The sequence below is a fragment of the Theropithecus gelada genome, chromosome 13, assembly GCF_003255815.1.
Source record: "Theropithecus gelada isolate Dixy chromosome 13, Tgel_1.0, whole genome shotgun sequence".
NCBI classification, from domain to species: Eukaryota; Metazoa; Chordata; class Mammalia; order Primates; family Cercopithecidae; genus Theropithecus; species Theropithecus gelada.
Genome location: NC_037681.1, coordinates 37,900,695 through 37,920,756, shown reverse-complemented (window position 1 = coordinate 37,920,756; position 20,062 = coordinate 37,900,695). Strand labels below are relative to the sequence as shown.

At 43.8% G+C, this 20,062-nt stretch overlaps 1 protein-coding gene across 4 annotated transcripts in view; it reads right to left on the bottom strand.

Annotated features, from left to right (window-relative positions):
* The window catches only part of VSNL1 (visinin like 1), a 113,587-nt gene that overhangs the window by 40,263 nt on the left and 53,262 nt on the right, over positions 1–20,062 (bottom strand). The gene's annotated exons all lie outside the window — the stretch shown is intronic.

Sequence of the window (20,062 nt, the reverse complement as noted above, 5' to 3'; positions counted from 1 at the left end):
GTCATCTTGGAGCTTTTTCAAAGTATAGATGTTGGTCTTCTCTCCTTTACTCTGACTCAGAAGAGGGAGGGATGGGCCCCATCAGGTGAATCAAAAATGCATACTCCTGTGGTTGGGGACCACTCTGTCACAGTCTTCCTCCTTCCCTGGTCTTTTCTGGAGATGACCTTGCATTGAATGCACGTTCATCTCTTTGTCATACCTGGGTTCATCCATTTAATAAGGTTTGATGGAACTGAATGTCTATGTGGATTTTCCCAACCGTAAGAACCATTACCCAGCATGCCACAGTCAACCCCAACCTCAGCCTCCGATGGAGAACTGATAGATGTGCATGGGGGCGGAAGAGGCCTTTACACTGTGGAGCACTTAGGGAGGGGGGCTCCCTGCTCAGCAGCTTTGCTGGTCAGTCCCCAAGACAAGTCACAGAAATCACATGGCTATCAGGTAGCCTCTGGAGCCACCTCTGCTTCCCTTCTTGGAGATGAGAGGTTTCAGCCTTCAAAAAGGACCATGCTGCAAAGAGATTCTTTTCCTGAAGGGGGTCAAAATCAAGGAAAGTCAGAACTTCAAAACACATCTATCCCTCTCCTCATTCTCACGGTATGCACAGGCACATGCATGTGTGTGAGCAAAAGTACATACACATACACACACTGCATGAAGAACATGGTTTGTTAAAGTCTTCTCCCTGACAAATGACAAAGTCTTGCCTTGCATTGCCCACCTGTGTGTGTATCATATATTCTGATCTTAATTTGAGAATATAAAGAAAGTCCCCTGAACAGGCCCTAAAATCTCACCACTATTACTTTGGCTTTCCTGATAAACTATAAATCCCTTAGCAGGATTAAATATAATCAGTCACTGATATGTTAATATCAATAAATTGATGAGAGACATTTGGCAGAGCAGGTTTGGGTGAGGGCAGGACAAGGGTATAGCAGTGGGGCATGGAGTGGGGATTACAGAGCAGAGAGCAAGGCATGGAGCAGTGGAAGTGGGGGTGCTAGAGACTGAGCTGGCTCCTTTTGCACCTTGAGCCACCATTGTCCTCTTCAGAGAGTTCTGGAGTTGGCCCAGTCCGGGGAGTTTGGGAAAATCCTCCAAACCTCCTCTTAGTCCACTCTTCGACCAAGTTTACGACCCCCTTCCTGGATGGAGCCTATCCCCACAGCAGTCATATGTGAGTGCACTACCCCACATTTAGTGATGTGGCATGACCATCCTTCACCTTATCTCTATTCAAGCTTTGTCTTTCAGTATAATCATTGCAACCCTCACCACAGAGCTGGGTGTAAGGCATTGCTATCTCCATCATTCAGATGAAGTAACTGAGGCTCAAATGGTTTATGTCATTTGTCTAAGGTCACACAGCAAGAGTCAGAGCTGGGAAATGTGAAGTTAGAACCTATGCACAGCTTAGCCATTCACTAGTTGCGTGACCTTAGACATGTTACTTTCTCTCCTTGTGCCTTGATTGCCTCATCTGTAAAATGGGGACAATAATGGTATCTAGTGCAGAAGGTTGTTGTATGAACTAAATAGGTAACACAGAAAACATGTATAGCATAGTACCCAGGTACACAATGAAATGCTACATAAGCATTTGCTGTAATTATTGTTCTTGTTTTTGTTCAATACTGTTTCCAAGGGATCCTATCTCCTTCTCTGTTTCTCTCATAGCATCTATTTAACACATAGTAGGGTCTCAATAAATATTAGCTCTCTTCTTTTTCCCTTTCCTTCATTTTTCTGAAAACTACCACCAGGATCAAAAAAATGTCACAACTGCTTGGTCTATCAAGCAAAGATTTTCATCTTCCTTGGGAAAAGGAGCCAACCCTGGCACTACTGGATCAAAGCAAGCAGAGTTCAGGGCCTTGAACTGTGGCCCTTGCTTGGCTAGAGTTCAGAGGAAGGTTCCCTGGAGATGGAGAGCCAAGCCCCTGTCATTTGGATGCTTCCAGTCCCACGTCACTGACACACTGCAATCCGCATCATGTTCTCTGTCCTCAACAGGGCTGTTCTGATAAAAGGCTGACTAATGGGCAGGAAGGGGGATGTCTTGCCAATGTGCTTGTTTCCATTAGATTATGGATGTATTTTTAGAGTGGCTGAGAAATATCTAGGATCTTGCCTTGCAAGATGATTTTGCGGACTAGGACTGGGAAGAAATAAATCTTAGCAAGAAAAAAAAAAAAAGATTGCAAATGCTTCCTGCTGCTGGGAGTTCCTTCTTTTCATCACCACCTGGTTCACTATATTCAGATATGGCTTGAGTGTTATTTCTTCTGAGAGGCCTTCCTGGAGCCTCTTCCAGCAGCACCCATTTTTCACAGCCTCTTGGGCCACATTCGTCTCACTGTATTATTATTGCCGGTCCACTTGATGGACTTCTTCATTGATTGAGCTCTTTGAGGGCAGAGCCATGGCCATTGATTCATTCCAGAATCCTAATTTGAGGCTTTTATAGAGTAGGTGCTCAGTAATGTTCAGCAAATACATGGATGGATGAAGTACAAAGACCAAACGGTCATTCTGTATCAGTAAATCTGACTGTGAGTGTGACTGCAGGCCCAAGCTCCTGTGTTTCAGCATCTCTCACGCTAGGTGTTTGTCCCTTACCCCATGTGGCACTGCCTGATGCCACTGCTGACCTGCTCATTATGTGATATTCAAGTAATGCAATTAAATAAATACCTCTGTTGCCAGACTGACACACAGCAAGAAACAAAAGTACTAGTTACAGTCAACCAGTCCAGTGGTACAGCCTGCAGGCCTCCACGTGGGGATAAAGACTGGGGAGTGGGTGCAGGAAAAGGGTAGATGATGGCAGTGGGGGTGTTGCATAAGCTATCAGCTTACGGATAACAATTTCTCTTGTTTTTAAAATTAACCCCATCACCTACAGCATATGAAGTGATCAATTGGTGGGACCTTTATGGTAACAGTATAATTCTCTCCATTTGGATGAAGTTTCTCTCAGTCCTCAGCGCCTCAAAGCAAAGCCCTGGGGAAGCTGTCAGGTCCAGCCCAGGCAGCAGAACAGGGTATTTTAGCACCAACCACTCTTGATAAAGCAGAAGCATACAGAGTGAGTCCGTTCCTGCTTGTCAGGGTCTCAAATCCCATCTGCAGGGAAGGAAGCTTACATAGCTGCACATCTTGCACTTGACCTTCAGAAGAGAGGCTGATGACAGAAAGAAGCCCTCCAAAAATGTACCCACTGGGCAGAGACTGCTAGCTATCCCCATTATCCAGTCTTCTGTTCTTCCACAGTAACTGACTTTTAACTGAACATGTGGCCACCCAAAATGAAGGCTACTTTTCCAGTGTCCTCTGCGGCTAGCTCTTGCCATGAGATTAGGTCTTGGGCTTAGGCTGAAGTGATGTACACTGTTTCTGAGTCTTGACCCTAAGGAGAAGGACATGCTCCCCTACTCCTCTATGTTCTCCTTCCTACCAGCTTATGTGACACTGTGGTGAGCCAGGTAAGGTCATGAATCACAGCAACACCCTAGGAAGGAGCACAGAAAGAGAAAGAGACCGAGGCCTTGAGGACTCGCAGAGCACAGCTACCAAACTGGCTTGGACTTTCCTCATGAGAAAATTAATCTTCAGTCATGTTGACACCATGTGAGTCTCTGTCACACTCAGTTGAACTTTGATCCTAACTGAGGCACTCATATCAATGAACTGAATATATATATGTGCATGTGTGTATGTATATATGTAGAAAATCAGACACGCACACACACACGCACAGTCAGCAGGTTCTTCATATCTCCTCGATTGCAAGTTATGAATTCAATAGAATTTTAGTCCTTCAAGGGAGTCATTCATCCCTTTGAATGATAAACACATATTAACATACATTGCTAACACAAAATAATGGGACATCTACAACAGCTTGGAAATCATAAAACTAAATGGCGAGATTGATTCTTGGGAAAAGGGTCATTTTTGCCTGATATGTATTATTATTATTCTCTGTCAGCCAGAATCCCCATTTCCCCAGCACCTTCATCACCAGTCTTGTCACGAAGACTTTTGTATCAAGATACGTGCTCCAGGTGTCTAATGCTACCCACTTCCAAATGTCACCACCATTCCCTTATCCTAAAAGCTGAACAGACAACAGCCACAACTCTGTTCACCCCCAGGATATCCCTTGCCTCTTCCCAGTTGGTCTGGTCTTATGTAATCTTTCCCAAAGCCAGCTAGAGCCTCATCCAGTGGGTTACCCTGGCAACCCAGCTGTGTCATCTTGAAAGATGTCTCCGGGCACCAGCTTTGGAGTCTGCAAGAGATTTGACTGGGGCTGAACTGTGAAGCCACGACATATTAGCTTTAACACGATGTCATCATTTATCATGCTCCTGGTAGACATGTCACATTTTTTAAAAGAACATGGATAAAAATAAGTACTACCTTGACTATGCAGTGAGATTTACTTAGAAAGCAGACACAGCTATCTATTTTCAGAGACCAGCTTTGTCTTTTATGGTCTTCCTTGCATTTCTTCTAAAAGAAAATCATTTCAGTGTTCACATTTTTCTCTGAATATCTCGTTACAAACTCCAACATAAGCAACCTAATTTCAAGTCATCAGATAGCCTTTTACATTCTGGGCATGTCAAGTTTTACAGTTTATCTTTTCATTTCCTCTTTGGAAAAGTAGTATTTAAGGAACTTCATTGACGACTCTCTTTTGCTGGTAAGAACCTCCTGTATTCATAAGAAAATTAGCTAGCTACTTGACTCTCAGAGTGGGGGAGGTTATGTTATTCTGTTATGTTTTGTTGCATATTACTTATTTAAACATTCTGTATTGAAAATGTTCATTGAAAATCTCTGTAGCTCATTATTCTGGATAACACACTTTAAATGTTTCATTTCTTTTTTTTTTTTTTTTTTTTTTTTTGAGACGGAGTCTCGCTCTGTCGTCCAGGCTGGAGTACAGTGGCCGGATCTCAGCTCACTGCAAGCTCCACCTCCCGGGTTTACGCCATTCTCCTGCCTCAGCCTCCCGAGTAGCTGGGACTACAGGCGCCCGCCACCTCGCCCGGCTAGTTTTTTGTATTTTTTAGTAGAGACGGGGTTTCACCATGTTAGCCAGGATGGTCTCGATCTCCTGACCTCGTGATCCGCCCGTCTCGGCCTCCCAAAGTGCTGGGATTACAGTAAATGTTTCATTTCTTTCACTTATTCTTTCAATTGAGTTTCAGTTAAGCTATGAAACAGAGTCCTTTATTCATTTACTAATTTATTATATCTTCAAACTAACTTTTGTTATTGAGTACTGGGGATACAGGGATGACTAAGACACAGTCCCTGACCTTGTGGGTAGCTGGACAAAAAAATAGCCACAATGTCAAGGGAACTGTGCTATAGGGACAGGCATGTCTAGCAGAGATTGAGTGACAGCTGCACGTGATTTCTAGAATCTTGCTGTTGGAAGGGAACTTAAGAAGTCACATGGTTCAACTCCCTCTCTTTACAAAGGAAGACATTGAGGTCACACCTGCCTCTCCTACTTACCGACCACTCTTCTCACTCACATTGAACTTCATTCTGTCCCTTGTACAGGGTGTTCACTCCCATCTCTGCCTTTGTACTACATTTTTTTTTTTTTTTTTTTTTTTTTTTTGAGACGGAGTCTCGCTCTGTCGCCCAGGCTGGAGTGCAGTGGCCGGATCTCAGCTCGCTGCAAGCTCCGCCTCCTGGGTTTACGCCATTCTCCTGCCTCAGCCTCCCGAGTAGCTGGGACTACAGGCGACCGCCACCTCGCCCAGCTAGTTTTTTGTACTATTTAGTAGAGACGGGGTTTCACCGTGTTCGCCAGGATGGTCTCGATCTCTTGACCTCGTGATCCGCCCGTCTCGGCCTCCCAAAGTGCTGGGATTACAGGCTTGAGCCACCGCGCCCCGCCCTTTGTACTACATTTTATCCATTTTTGTATCTCCAGATCAAAGTAGGAGGGGGAGACAAAAAAAATGTTTCATGTCACCTCACAAATACTCTTTGAAGGTGGTAGAGCAGGGATTACTAACCCTCTTTAATAAACTGAGATTCTATAACCCAGACAGGTTTGTAACTGGCAAAGATCAACTTGCTAGCAGCAGTCCTCACCAAGCTCAGCCCCATTCTCCTTCATATTAAGTAGGTTGCTTTCTCTTGCAAGGAACGTAAGACCCCACTAAGAGGGGCCTTGACACAAAGGGTTAATTATCCCATACAGCATGTGGCCAGGTCCTGTTTCAGGACTAATTCTGTAGCTCAGGGATGTTCCCTGAACGTCTGCCACGTTCATCTTGGAAGCCTTATATCCCCTCACCATTGGAAGTTAGCTGTAGCAACTCCAGGCATCACACACAGACACCACAAAATCCAGCAGTCTTGTCTGGACGAAAGAAAAACCTTTTCCAGAATCTTCCCAATCTCAGGAGACCTTTTCTCACATCCCTTTTGACAAGGATTGAGTAACTTACCTATGTCTTTCATACAAGGTAGACCAGGAAAGCATGTAACTGGATTTTTAGCCTCTATTTTGAGAGGTAGGCCACTGCTGGAGAGGAGGGATAGTGACCATCCGGTAGGTAACCAACAGTGTCTGGTGTCTCATTTAATCAAGCTCCCTCTCTTTGGCTCCTCAGTGCCAGGCATGAGGACCTATGATCTCAGTTTGTGGTCATGAAGTCTGCTTGAGAGGGAAGTTGTAATTCCTCATGGTGGGCTTCTCCACCCTCACAGTCATAGCCCACCCTGATTTTCTTCTGACCCAACTCCAGTGCTGTCAACAAGGAGCCTAAGTTAGAAGTGTAGGCACTGCCAGACCCTCAGCCCCCTGGCGCTCACCACTGCTCTGGGAAGCAGGTGAAGCAGGTCATCATCCCGTTTGTCTGATGAGAAAACTCGGACTTGAAGGGTGAAGGACTTGCCTACAGCCGAACAGCCGAACAGCCGAACGGTGCAGAGCCAGGACTCGGACTCATTTCTGTCTGACTCCAGCCCCCGACTCTTCCCTTCTCTGCACTTTATCCTAGAAGCCACTTGGAACCATATCAGACGTTTATGTCAATGTTTTAAATCTGAAGACTATAGGAAAGGAAAGCACACAAACCACTCTTATTAATGGGGATGAGGATCACCTGAGATTTCCATCAAGGCTCTCTCTACCAGGTAAACAGCGTTGGCAATGGAGTCTAAATGCTGGGTTTCAATGCTGTGTGACCTTGGGATAGTTACTTAACTACTTTGTGCCTTAGTTTCCTCATTTATAAAATGGAGCAAATAATAGCACCAACCTCAAATACCCTTATGAGGATGAAATGAGTTAATGTATGCAGAGTGCTTGGAACAATGCCTGACACACACTGAGCATTCAATGAATGTTGGCTGGTACTCTCTGTCTATTATTCATCTATGCATCTAGTCATGCTTCGATTTGTTTTAGAAAGGACCTAAAGTATCTGGTTTTCTATGGTGTTTTATGTGGTAAAGCCAACCAGCCTCCCCGCCTGCATTCCCAGGGTGCGATACAACCTGCCTGGAGCCAACAGTAAATTTGATGGCTGCAAGGGGATAACAGACACCTTTCCTGCCACCTCCACTCCGGTATCTCCAAATGTCAGGATGCTTGGTGTCAAATGTGATCCTGTCACTCTGGGTCAGCCCTCAGAGGGGGCTCTGCACATGCCCCTAACACTCTGCCTGGGGGTTTTGTTGAGGGAAAATTGTATTCTCAGAGAGCCTTTCTCTTGCATCAGCATAACACCTTCAAGGCTGTTACCAGCTGCTGCAGGGGGGCTCAAGGAGGAGGAGGTTTCCTTCTCTGCTGGCTTACCCTCCCAAGTCGCTGGGAGGATTCCCTGGTGCCTGCACCAGGGATAGCCTTTTCTCTTCCTCCTTAAACTTTTTTTCACATAGAAGCAGTGGTGACTGGGTCAGCCTGGTAGGGGTTCTGGGGAAGGCTGGGAAGGCTGGTTCCCATGGAGGCCAAGACAGTTTCCCTACCACCAAGGTGGGTAGTCCCCTGGAGCAGATCCTAACTTGATGCTGTGCAGAGAAGGATCTTTGCTGTACAATCAGACAGCAGCGCCAGCTTCCTCATCCCCATACTCTGTCCCCAGTCATAATTAGAGTGACCTTTACCACTTATTGAGCAGTTGAATGACAGACACTTGCAAAGTAGATATGAAGAGCCATTGGGCAGCTGCAGAATCTAAAATGAGGGAAGTGAAGGCCATTGCTCTAAAACTCACAGCTCCCAAGGGGCAGAACCTGGATTCAAACTCCGTAAGAACCCTGTGTCTTACTCCAGGGCTGCTCTCTCCACAGAGCAGCTGCCTTTTCGGCTATTACTTAACATGTATTCTAAGCTGTTGTCTCCACCTCAGATAGAGAGAACGAAGCCCAAAACGACAGTACGTATAGCTTCATCGCACATCTTTGTGCCATTTAGTAATAAAAAATATACACAGGAAAAAAAAAAAAAAAAAACCACATCCAAATGAACAAACATAGGACATCAACCATCTGGTACTGGTCCCTAAAAACATTTTGAGCCACATTGATAAAACAACCCATTTGTCTTTGCTTTCAGACCAAAATGTTTTGAGTGTGCTTCTTTATTTCAGATTGAAGGTATTTCACCTACAATATTGGGGATCTGACCACAAGGGCCACCTGTAGCAGCCAGGCCCAGCTGGTCCTCATGGGAGCACCGTGTTACTGTTTTTACCCAGAAAGTTGGTCAATCCACTTCTCTCTCAGCAAGTCATCACCAGCGTCTCTCTGTGGAAAGTGGCAGAAACAAAGGCCGAGGAAGGGCCTCTTCCCTAAGCAAGTGGAGGGCTCAGGGCAGGCAGCTCTGGCTGGGAACGGTACCAGGATGACACCGCAAGAATAGGCTGGTGAGTTGGGGTCGGCCTCTGCCCATAGGGGCTGCTAAGCGGACAGACCACATGAGGGGAAATCCCAACATGCCCCTGAGCAAGGAGGGGCCTGGCATTCCGAGATCAAGGCCCTGCCCACCGCCTGCTCCTCTGCTCCCCTACTCATCACCTGCTCAGTGCAAGGAGTGTTTTTACCCTCCCTGTCTGTCTAAGTCATTTCTGGACATCAGCCTCAGCTCCTGCACCACACCCTCTGCCCTGCTGGACGCCCCCAGTCTGCTCTCTCCCTTCCTGTTCTTTGAGCTCCCAAGGCCCCAGCTCACCTACACCCACACTTAGCTCCTGGGCTGTTGCTGAACTTGCCAGTTTTGAAGGCTTTATCTTCCCAGATGGCCTGGGATGTCCACGGATGTCCTACCTGCTGACCCCCCTGGTGTTGAGTCTAGTACTGTACACACAAGGTACAGATGATAAATTCTTCATGAGTAACTTGAGTCATCTTGAGTTCTAAGTCATTCTCCTGAAGGCACAGTGCAAGCTCCTGCATCTTCATCCCTTGAGTCACTGGGACATTTATGAGGAAAAATGAAAATTAATTTTTCCTTCTTGGTATTGTCCATCATGTTGTTTTAAGAATACAACCCCAGACCACCAGTTTTCATGGTCCTCTAACACGTTCAGCAAGGTTTGTGGATTAGTTGTCTATGCAGGAAACCATGTGATCACATTGTATACCATATTCAGGACCTTAGGACTTCTGTGGCATTTGATGCCCTCTGTGACCTGGCTCTACCCATATCTTCATCTCACTTTCCCCCTGATACTTCTTTGGTTACTTGACATTTCAGCCAACAGAACTCCGTGCTGTTTCCCACACCATCCCCTTGTCTTCCTGCCTGCTACAGTCGGAGTGTTTGTGTCCCCTGCAACATTCATATGTTGAAACCTAATCCCCAAGGTAATGTTCTTAGGAGATAGGGTCTTTGGGAGGGGACTAGGTGCAACCCTCATGAATGGGATTAGTGCCCTTACAAAAGAGGCCTTGGAGAGCTCACTGGCCTCTTTCACCATGTGAGGACACAGCAATAGTCATTTATGAACCAGAGAGGGGACCCTCAGCAGACACTGAATCTTCCCTGGTCTTGGACTAGCCAGCATCAATAACTGTGAGAAGTGTATTTCTGTTGTTTATCGCTACTTGGTTTATAGTGTTTTGTTACAGCAGCTCAAATGGGCTGAGACGCTGCCCTTGTGCCCTTTCTTAGTTTGTCTCTTTGTTAGGAATGACATCCTTGCAGCTACAAATCTACCTAAATTTCAAGGTGTCTTGAAATCTTCAGTGAAGTTACTTATACAGAAATTTCTTAGGCTAGAAAATCTTCACCTATGTTGGGGCAAATGTTACTTTGTATCTCTTCTAGCTATTTACACAGATTAAGAGTTTCTCGTAGGCTGTGAGGCCCTTAGAGGGGGTAAGAGTCTGACTCAAATTCCACACACTCCATAGCTCTTGGCTACGGACTTGTTTTAGATACCATTCTACAGTTGTTTGTTGAAGGTGGAAGACAACTAATAGCTTCTCTGTATTACTACAAAGGGATTCCTCCCTTTGACATTTTATTTCTATTTTATTTTATTTTACTTTATTTTATTTTATTTTATTTTATTTTTTTGAGATGGAGTCTTACTCTGCCGTCCAGGTTGGGGTGCAATGGCGTGATCTTGGCTCACTGCAACTGCCGCCTCCCAGGTTTAAGCAATTCTCCTGCCTCAGCCTTCCCAGTAGCTGGGATTACAGGCATGTACCACCATACCTGGCTAATTTTGGTATCTTTAGTAGAGACAGAGCTTTGCCATGTTGGCCAGGCTGGTCTCAGACTCCTGGCCTTAGGTGATCCACCTGCCTCGGCATCCCAAAGTGCTAGGATTACAGGCGTGAGCCACCATGCCCGGCTGCTTTGACATTGTAGACAGGGAAAGTTGGTTGTAAAATAGGCCAAAATTTGTCTATCACTCCCCCAGTTATAATAGGACTGGATTTCACCTGTGTGGGGAGAAGCTGACCTGGAGTTCAGGGCAGGGTCAGATTCACAGCAATATCACAGTAGTCACGAGGATGGAGCCACAAGCTTCATAACAACCCTCAGAGAGAAACAGTCAATGGCCCAGGAATCCTTCCAAGTGGACACCAAAGATGGAAGAATCAGTAAGACAGAGAGCTTTCTTCCAGCAGTTGCTCCGTGGGCCACTGGAGGGCAGGGGTAACTGAGTCCCACCTAGGTGAGTCAGTCATTCACAGACCCAATGTGGATCAGTGATAGCCAGATTCAAATCCAGATCACCGTTTCAAAAGGTTAGAAAAGTCCAGGAACATAAAACAGCTTTTCACTGAGAAATCCAGACATGATTTTGCGTGTTCAAGTCCAATTCTGTAACAGAAATGGGCTGTTTCTTCCTCTTTTTTTTTTTCTTTTATTTTTTTACACGGGGTCTTGCTTTGTCATTCAGGCTGGAGTTCAGTGGCGCAATCTCAGTTCACTGCAACCTCCATCTCCCGGGTTCAAGCGATTCTTGTGCCCTCAGTCTGCCAAGTAGCTGGGATTAAAGGTGCATACCACCATACCCATCTAATTTTGGTATTTTCAGTAGAGACGGGGTTTCTCCATGTTGGCCAGGCTGGTCTCAAACTCCAGACCTCATGTGATCCGCCCACCTCGATCTCCCAAAGTGCTGGGATTACAGGCGTGAGCCACCGCGCCCGGCCTATTTATTTATTTTTTTGAGATGGAGTCTCACTCTGTCATCCAGGCTGGAGTGCAATGGCATGATCTTGGCTCACTGCAACTGCCGCCTCCCAGGTTCAAGCAATTCTCCTGCTTCAGCCTCTCCAGTAGCTGGGATTACAGGCATGCACCATCATACCTGTCTAATTTTTGTATTTTCAGTAGAGACAGAGTTTCACCATGTTGGCCAGGCTGGTCTCAAATTCCTGACTTCAGGTGATCCACCCACCTCAAACTCCCAAAGTGCTGGGATTACAGGCGTGAGCCACCACTCCTGACTGCTTTGACGTTTCTTCTATTGCAATTAGAAATGGAGTGTCCTTGAACAATCTGCTGCAGAGAATAACTAATGGGACAGCAAGTCCTTCTAGCTTTAAACCCTCATTCAAGGGCTTCAGTGTTATTTGTAAAATGGGGGAGGGAGTGGACTGAGAGACTTCTAAAGGGCTCTTTCCAACCTTATCCTGAGGGCAGAGAGGTTGAGGTGTCATGTAAGAGCATTTCTTCAGGATGCCACAGTCACAATAACCACTGATATCTCTCTAAATGACACCTGCCCTACCATGGGAAAGCAAAATCCCAAGGTGTGGAAGCCATCCAAAATAATTTCACACCCTTGGAGACAGGGGAAGGTTATCATTTTGACCCCTGTGGGGTAATTGCTGTCTCTAATGCTGGTAGCTAGCTATTCCCTGAGACAATATCACCATAATAAAATACTGTTGGAGCCTCACATGGGACCTTGTTTTCCCAGAACTCTAGATGATTACTGTCTTTTCCTTGAGATTTCAGACCCCAGCTCTTGTCTTCCACATTAATTCAAGTTGAATGCAGCCCCAATCATATTGGCAAACATTCCAAGTGGAAATAAATGCTAAAAATTGCAACATCCTCACCAGCCCTGTCTGGATGACATTATGTATTTCATGTAATGTCTATTCCTTAAGGAATTAAAACCCTTCTATATATAGCTCTGCCCAACAAATTTTTAATAAAGTCTGCTCGTAAATAGGTCTTAGTAACAAACAGAATCTGAATCTCTAAAAACTGGTCATCCCCAAATCTTTTTTGAAATGTTTCATTTTCAAAATTATTTGAATCAGACGTTGAGAAGAGACAGTATTCATCTCTGTCACATTTTCTTTTGATAAAATATCTGATGAGAGAGAAAATTCTTGATGCCACAGCCCAATAAACTGGACTATTTGGCATCTGGAAGTCCTCCCATGCCCAGGTACCTAAGACCAAGTCACTGATAAGTCTTACCTGTGCAAGACGATTCAATGCTTATGAAGCACTTTTGCTCTCACCACCCTCCTATCTCAACAAGAGCCCATGAAATAAGCAAGGCCCAGAGTGTTATTCTCATTTGACAGGTGAAAAAACTGAGGGACAGAGTGGTCTGTGAATTTATTTAACAAACCTTAAGCATAAGGACTTTCCCAAATTCACATGACTAGTATATGGCAGAACCAGGTGTACATCCAGCCTTCTAATTAAAATCACACTGCATTTACCTGTATTCAGGTTGCAGGACAGAATGTCCTTACTAAAAGTTGGGACGGATGCACACCAAAGTCTTGGGAACACAGAGGGAAGAGACTCTTCTGGCTTTGGGAATTCGAGAGTTCAAGAAATGATTTCCCAGGGAGAAGCTTTTGAACTGATCCTGGAAAGATGGCTAGGATGGAGCAACATGATGTGTATTCTGCTCCACAGCAAGGTAAACTGGAGAACCTCCTAGATGCCTGCTCCTGAATGTGACCCAGAGGATGCAGGAAGCATAAAAATGTGGCAAGAAGGTTGGGCTGAGTGACCCAGGTGTTTGTCTCCATTCACCACTTTGTAACCTCAGCCACGTCTCCTGACTTCCCAACCTCGATGGCTTAAAGTGAGGGAAATGCTGTCTCTAAGGTTGATTTCATAGGCCTTGGTGAAATCAAGTAAGCCACTGGTCAGACTGACAGGGATTAGAATAATCGGAAAGGAAGGGAATGAAGAAGACAAGGGAGAGAGAAGAGAGAAAAGAGGGAGTGAGAAACAAGGGAGAGATCTATGGCAGAAGCCCCAGAAATGTACAAGCTTTTTCTTCCATAGATTGTTTTCAGGTTGTTGATCTCAGCAAGGCTACCAAGAGGTTTTTGATTATTTTTGATTTTTGCATTTTTGTTTCAACCTAACATACCTGATCCAGTGGGCCTCCTGCCAATAGAATAGGCACAGGGGCTCTAAAACACAATAATCATTTTTAAATTCAAATTTTTATTGTCCTAGTCAATGAGATTTTTTAGTTTCTAGACAGACTGATGGGTCCTCATGTCCAAATTTACCTTCTTTTGTGGATCAGCTTGAATGTCACCTTCCTAACCAGCCCTCTCTGACCCTCCAGGCCCTTTCTTGTCTTTCCTGGTCCTGATCACAGTCAAGCCAGTGTGATGGCTGTTCATATATGTATTTTTTTTTTAACCCTATCTTGACTATAGGTTTCTGGATGGCACCAGACCATAGCCACCTAGGCAGGGATATGTGGTGTTTTCTGTTGCAGACCCAGGGCCTACATAGCCCCTGGCACGTAGGAGTGCCCAGGAGGAGTGGAAAGCAGGGGCTGCATTTTATCCCACTGAAGACTCCCTCTTTGCATTAGCATGGAGCTCTAGAGAAAATAAAGCTTGATTGGTGATTGGTGGGCCATAAATGAATCAGACAAACATCATCTACATACTAAAATCTAATTTAACAGAACAAAGCCTGGAAGCTTTTGTTTGTATTCTCATGCCAGTGAAGTTTGTTTGAAAGTATAACTTAGAAGGGGATTCATCTTAGTGCCAATTAAGACTCAATAACTGCTGTTATGGAACCTAGAATGTTAGGTCCGCCAATGGTTAGAAACACTTTTAGTGACTCTTATCCTTTCTTGGGACTACAGAATCCTCAATGAATCTGATTAAAGCTACCTCAAGAGAGTTTATATACAAAATTTTACATGCAACTTCAGTGTGGGCACAACTCCTGAAGCCTATTTAAACATACTTCCAGTTTAAGACCTAGATTAGTGTTTTTCAAAATGTCACTTATATATTTTGTCCTTTAGAACCACCTGAAAGGTCTTACTAAGAATCCAGATATTGGGTCTGTAATTCCAGTGAACTAGCAACTCTGAGGAGGGGGCCTAGCAGTCTGCCAATTGAGCAGTCAACCCAAGTGATTCTGAGACGCATTAAAGTTTGAAAGCCACCTACATAGACTGATACTTTCATTTGCACAGATGCTGAACTTAGAACCAGAAAAACAAAGGCACTTGTTCAAATCCCACTGCAAACAGTGCAGACCTTGATTATATACTTTATTTCATATTCTATAGGACAGAGGTTATGTACCTAAAATCCTATAATTATTATATGTTTGTATACAACTTTCAGGAAGAATGCCTTTTATTCCACATAGTAGTTTTTAAGCCCAAGGGCACAATTTGAAAGTAGAATTTTAAAACCATACAGAGAATTATGGAATATTTTCATAATATCTTATTAACTAGAAAAATATTTCTTATTCTATTAAAAGATTTTTACCATCAAATATTTAGGTACTAGTCCTATAATAGTATTGAGTCTTATTTTGTTGTAATACATATTCCTGGGTAGCTGTATCAACAAAATTTTGGTGAGTAAACTTGTATTTTCGATGCCTAAGGCCTGGAAAATTTCTTATTGAAGGGAATTCCACCAGTATATTTTGTTGTAAAAACATAGATGGTTTGGTGAAGTGAAAAGCATTACTCAAAAATAAGATACACCAATTCCTCCAGGCTCTCAGCTTGCTCAGAGCAATTGAGGGTAATGCCCAATAAACTGTCTGTCCCACAGAAAGCACAGAGAAAATGGGTCCCAAGTGAATGAATGAACCAATGGGCAAGCCTGCTCTTAGCTAGAAAAGCTGGAAGCGTGTTTTCTAATGACCAAATTACAGAAACTCCTCAGGAAATGACCACCTAGAGGGACAGAGAATGACTTGGTAGGAACTCTTTTGTTATATGCAAATGTATTTTATTAAAATTCAAACTGTTAAATCAGTGATGATCAAATTGGACTCTAGGGCTCTCTCACCTGTCTCAGGTGCACCTGTCAGTGGCCTAAGACTTTTCTAAGAGTTTTCAAGTTTTCTAAAACTTGCAGCAATGACACAAGCTGAGGCTCAGGAGAGGTGGGCCAGAGCCCAACAGAACAACCCTTGGGTGCTCAGTGGCCTCTGAGGACCTCTCCCCTCATCTGCAAAATAGTAAGCCATCGAATTGAGGAAGAAAGTCTCCTATCTGGAGGAGGGGCATGAGGATCAGGACACAGAGAGATTGGTAGGAAATGGGTAAAGAAGGCCTTAAATGCCATCTTCATCCTATCTGGCAGCAGGGGGCTGGGGAAGGGTTTGTGCTTAAGGGACACAGAGTTCAGTGTCTAAGAATCCCCCAAACCCACCAGAATACACGGTAGACATCACAATTTGACTACGGCACATTTTCCTATTGAAATTTCATAGAGCCTCTCACCCTCTTCCGTGCACCATTTGGTGCTGCCATCGTACGTGGCCTGTGAAATGAAACCTATTTTCATCCTGGCTCTCTAAGTGTAAATGAGAGGATCGTCAATCAGGACAGCAAACACAACTTTTGATAGGCCATAAATAGTTTTCATTTCCCTTCTTTCCTTTGGGACTCCGCTGTATGAGGTGATAAAACAGGCCTTATTATTTCCACCTTATAGACAGCGAAACAAATTCAAACCAGCAGAGATTTGGTAAATGTAACACAGCTAGGAATGACTCTCACATCTGTCAGATTCCAAATCCCATTTTTTTTAAACAACTCTGTGACTGCCTTTTCAACTGAACCTAAACCAAACCCAAATGTTTCCTGATGAAAATAATCTTGAAAGTCAAACTCCAAACATAAATTAAAATCCACTTAGGGCTCTTTGCAGGATTCCTCTAGGTTTGTTTCTTGATATCTTTAGTTTTGATGTCATAGTGGCTAAGCAAAATAGCAAAGGCACCAGTTCTCCAAGGAAGAGGACCCCGGAATGGAGACACTTCTTCCCTACACACTTGCTTACTCTTCCCCTGGGTTGATTTTCTCATTAAACTGCGGCCAATTCTGTGAAAATACAGTTAAAATTGCAAACTGCTCATCTTAATTTGTGATGGATTGACAATCAAAATGATTGTTGAAAATATGAAATTCCCATGGGAGGTGATCAGGTACTTGGTTCTTGGTGACCAAATGCAAATGCTTTCTTCCCAACCTATCAGCAGCAGTGCTGTGGTGAGGATGATGAAACATCTGCTATAACTTCTGTGGCCAGAGACAGAGAAATCCCTATGTGTGCAGGGAGTTCCAGACATCCGGGGCAGAAGGCATCTTTCTATCAGATGTAGAGGGTGCAGAGAACGCATGTGACAACAGAGAAGGAATAAGAATTATATTCATTTGCTCAGGCTGCTATAACAAAGTACCACAGACTGGGGAGGAGCTTAAATCAAGATATTTATTCTCTCACAGTTCTGGGAACTGGAAGTCCAAGAGAATGTGTTGACAACCCAAGTGCCCATCAAAGGGAAAGTGGAAAATAAACAGTGGTATATTTGAACAATATAACATTATACAGCAGTCAAAATAGTTGAACTGTAGCAACACTAAGACCTTAAAAAAGCAAGTCTCAAAAGATTCTAAAGTAAATACAAATTTTAAAAAATACACTTCATAGGATTACCAACAAATGCAGCTTCTCTCTCTGGCTGGCAGATGATGGCCATCTTCTCCCTATGTCTTCCCGTGGCCTTCCCTGTGTATGTCTCTGTGTCCAAACTTCCTCTTCTAATGACACGTCACACTGGATTAGAGCCCACTCTCATGACCTCATTTAACTTTATTATCACTGTAAAGGATCTGTCTGCAAATACAGTCCCATTCTGAGGTATTGGGGGTTAAGACTTCAACATATGAATTTGGGGGAATATAATTCAGCTGATAACAGGCAGCAAGCTTGAAAAAGGAAAGAGCTATCTGCTAGGGGACATTTTGGTTTCTAAAAGGCTAATAGAAAAGTTTTCCTCTCATCACTGCATTAATTAACTTCTTGTTTTAATATTCCATTTTGAAATCAACCTCTCTGCTTTCTACTCTTGCCCTACCACCAAACATTTCTGTCATTACAGCTTACATTGTGGTGAATCACATCTTTCCAACTTGCCTGTGAAATTCAGGAGGGCAGGGAGGACTGTCCCATAGTCACTTTTATATGCCTCCATCACCAGGCTGCCTGAGAAGGAGATGCACAGCCAGCACTTATTACATTCAGGCAAGAAATGCTTACCCATACTTGCTCTGTGGCAGGCTCTGTGCTAGCCGCTGAGTCTTACATTGATTGAAATGAGGTGACTGTGTCTGCATGACTAAAGAGTGAAGCCTGCATCTAGCTGGGAGGGACCATGTTCAGATCTGTGTTTTACAAATCTCACTCCAGCAGCTGTATGGTGGATGGGCTGGAGGGGGTTAATGAGGAGCTGCCCTGGGAGTTTGGCGGAGAGGCAGAGCTGTGTGCTGCAGTGGGAGTCAGCATTCCTGTCTTTGAAGTCTGTTCCACATTCAGTTTGTGATGTTGGGCAAATTGCCTCATTTTTCTAAACCTCAGTTTTAAATGCTTTTAAACATGTATCTGCTGAAGGAGTTCCTTCACATTTGGGATGCAAGGGCTTCTAAAGTCGGGAGACTGTGGCCCCTGGCCTTGCAGCGGAGCCACTCCCGTTATCCTGCCTCTCCTTAAACACTTATCAGAACTTGTTCTTTAGCAACCGAGGTGACTTCCCCCTGGAAAGGGAAATGGGTCAAGTAGCAAGAGGGGATGTGCCAGACTGACTGCACACACAGGAGGGCAGAGGCTGCAGTCAGTTTTGCTCCCTCAGTTGCATCCCAGGATGTCTCAATCTCTGCACCAAAGATAGAAGGAATCACTGAATGTGCCCATTCACCAGGATAATGACTGTGTCTTGCTGAATATTTGCATGTTTTTCCAGAAGCATTGAAATAAGCTTTTTCTCATCAGCCCATCTTCTGGGCCTATTACATAATCCACATCTTTTTCCATGCTTCTCCTTTCCAGCTTATCAGATCTGCCTTTCTTTTTTCTGTGTACGTGGCATATTTCTGCTGTGGTTTTTTCTGTCCTTGGACAACTCTAGAAGGAGAAAAAGACTGCCTGCTTTCTATTTGATATAAGTGTACAGGCTGAGCTGGAATAAGAGGTTGCCAAAAACATAGACCTAAGTTCAGAAAGTCATATATTCCCCTCCTGGAATAAAAAACCCACTCTAAGAGTGAGATGGGGAGGTGGGAGATAATTTTGGTGCATATACATCAGTTGTACCATAAAACGCTGAGGCATGCTTAATGTTTACATGACCCCTCACCTTGAGGCTGGTGCTTTTTCAGTGCTACATACTTCCAGTGTGTAAATAAAATACTTCATTTCCTGCATTTCAACTATTTCTTCAAAGGCAATACCTCTCTCATTTTAAACAAATAGTGAGGAATGTGGCACACAGAGCTCTCTTAATCGTCGGGTGACAGCTTGCATGGCTTTTAGTGATATGAAAGTGACTTTGACAAATCTTGTTTGTCTGTACTTTCCTTGGGGTTGAGAATAGAGACAGTTCCAAGGCATGGACTAGCCCCTAGGTAATAAAATAGAAGATGTGACATTGAAAACTAGGGAGAGTAGTATGGCTATCTAGGAAATACATACTATCCTGTTTCTCTGCAAAAGTAATGGACATCAATTGAGTAATAGATGCACCTTCTCAGCACTTCAATAGAAAGGATCTTGGCATGCTAATAATTGATTACCCAGATCTTCTTAGAAATGTCACAGTGATCATAAAAAATGCACACTATTTATTCTGTTGATTAGTGAGCTTTTAATGATGCAATAAACAATTGCAACAGCTATGACTTTGAACACAATACATATCTAACCACATGGCCATACCCCCATCCCATCCCTTGGTTTTCCCCACTTGAAGTAACTATTCATTTCAATCTTGTGTTCATCACTTCCCTGCTTTCCTTTTTATATGATTTTATTGCATTTATTGGTAATCCTGTAAAGTGTATTTTTAAAAATTTGTATTTATTTTAGAATCTTTTGAGACTTGCTTTTTTAATGTCTTAGTGTTACTGCAGTTCAACTATTCTGACTGCTGTATAATGTTATATTGTTCAAATATACCACTGTTTATTTTCCACTTTCCCTTTGATGGGCACTTGGGTTGTTTCCCAGTTTTGCCATTGTTAATAGTGCAGCTATGAGCATTCTTACACATGCCCCTTCTTGT